Raw genomic sequence first — 2481 nt, 5'->3', positions numbered from 1 at the left:
ATACTTCCAATAACCCATTACTTCCTCCAGGATGGTACATGGAAGGCATCTGCCGGAACTAGAGGCGAGCACTTTTCAATCAATTACGAGAGCCATTCGCTTCTCTGATCATTAATAAGAAAAGCAATGAGCCTAGTAGGGGAAATACCTTCCTCAGGAATGTCATCAAAGCCAGGTTCTCCAATCGTAAAAGGGAATATTCCATGGCACAAGGGTTGTTTTTAGGTGATGTCCTCGGGAGACCACCACAAAAGGTCCGAATCAGGCGAAACTTCTTTTGGTGCCAGCGAGAAGTAGTAACAAGAACTCCTCCTCTGTTCAATATCAGCCTGGTTTAGGTCTAGGTCATAATGAATTTTCTGATACCTTCCTTCGTCCATAGATCAGCGTTATGCTTCTGTCCCGTGATGAAGAAGGATAGAAGAATGGTAAGATAGGATCGTATTAGTGAGCTGTGGGAAAAGAGTTTTTTCGTACCTTGATTGGACCCACCCAAAAGCAACAGGAATCCCTTTCTCCTCCTATAAGGAAATCTCGTCGTTTCACTCTTCTTCAAGTACCATCGGATTAGTCAACTCAAACACTAAGAGATTACTATAGAACCAAGGCGGCTTTGAGGCTGGCTCCACTCTCCAAATAGAGCAGTTACTTCGTTGACGACAAGAACCCCATTTCCATTAGCCAAAAAGCAATTCATTTCTTCGACTCGATGGCTCCTCATTTGCTCCCATTCCCATATTAATAAAAGAATTAGGAAATGCGAGGGAAAAGAATGCCAAAAGCATTTAGAGATTTGACTGGGATTCATTCTGGCTCAGATGGCGAGGGATTGCTATAACTATTTTTCGAAGCATTAATGAGATCTCTTTTTTTCACAAAGTGATATGGAAAATCATGCGGAAGAACCTATATGTAAAAATAATTCCAGATTCCCATCATACATTACCAAACTTCCAAATAAGAATAAGCTAAAAATGGATAAATACCTTAAGGAACTGGAAGCAGACCCTGATTATAAAGGGCAACCTCCTAAACCATCAGTATTCCTTGTAGGTGACATTGAAACCATTCCCTTGTTGGATCGGAACTATGTTCCGCGGACATAATAGAATCTAAAATCTTCCCTGCCACCACGCTTATGCAGCCGCCTTTATGACTATCAATTCAGACAAGAAACTATCAAAGATTTATATTAATCATTATAGTTCCCACGAATACATAAATACGCACCCGTCATTTTATGATCGAAGTGATTGTGTACCCCAAGCATTCATAAATGGAATACTTTCTGTTGTAAGCAAATAAAGAAAGTCACTAATTATTTAGTTTCATAACATGAGTCGATTCGATGGTATTCTGATGACCCAACATCTTAGTAAGTTTCACCCCGACTTGAAAGTGGATACTATAATACGAAGTGGTATTATGTACGAGGTTGCTGTTTCTAGACGTGTTCAGGACGGTAGGAATAAATCATGTCTCCTTTTCAAAATGCGGTGTTCATTGTTGATTCTCCCTGATTCGTTAGCAAACTTAGCTAAAAAATTGTGTTAGGAATAAGAAAGCGATGTCGGCGGAAGAAATACGAAGAAACCTATCACACTTTTGTAGTATAGACGCGGTGCACCTGATTTTATAGGCATCGGAATGGGTTTATCTTGGAAGATCTTGACTTCTCCGTGCCTTCTGCCTCCGACACATCATATCTCCTATGCCGACCTCGTACTTTTGATCACTTCTTCCTTACGAATTGTATCTATTACGAATTGTGTCTATTTAAGCTTTTTCTCGATTGATATTCATTTTTTCATCTATCTTATGAAATTTCCCTTCTATTAAGCGATAAAGAGCAATTGACAAAGTCAACAGGAAGTCCGTCAGATGATGGTATGGATCAAAGGAATCCTCCTATCTTCGACTAACACCCTTTTACTGGGATTTCGCATTCCTATTCCGATTGGCAGAAGCCTTTCTTTCTGTTTGTGCCACCCTATGGCGATTTCTTACTCAACGTTTGCACTTTCTTACCAACTCTTGTACAAGTTAGGTTCAGCATTGTTCTGACGATTAAGATTTCTCTGTTTGACGGTTTTTACCTTCAACAACCTTTGTTGCATCACTTCTCGATAGCTTTAGTGCTCGAAGAGTAAGCATAGCATATTGTCAGCTAGTTATTTATTGATAGCAAACAGCTAATAGGTCAAGCCGGAGCCTTCACTCACTCAGCTTGGGTCAACACCGTATCTCTAATTGGCGGAGACGAACTCCAATCCACCCACTTCATTTGTTTCCCAAGGAGGGTCATCAGCGAGTCCGCTCTCCCCAAGGTAGTTAAAAGGCGTAGGTACGCATTCCCCTGCACCAATGTACCGAAGCACTTTACCTTTAATCACTAGATGGGCTCGAGCTAGGGTCCTATTTTCGTTCTCCATGACTTCAATGCTGCTTATCTTTATCAATTCTGGACAGTTCAATAAACAT

The sequence above is a fragment of the Triticum aestivum genome, chromosome 2D, assembly GCF_018294505.1.
Source record: "Triticum aestivum cultivar Chinese Spring chromosome 2D, IWGSC CS RefSeq v2.1, whole genome shotgun sequence".
Classification (NCBI taxonomy): Eukaryota; Viridiplantae; Streptophyta; class Magnoliopsida; order Poales; family Poaceae; genus Triticum; species Triticum aestivum.
This window is presented reverse-complemented; position numbering follows the sequence as displayed.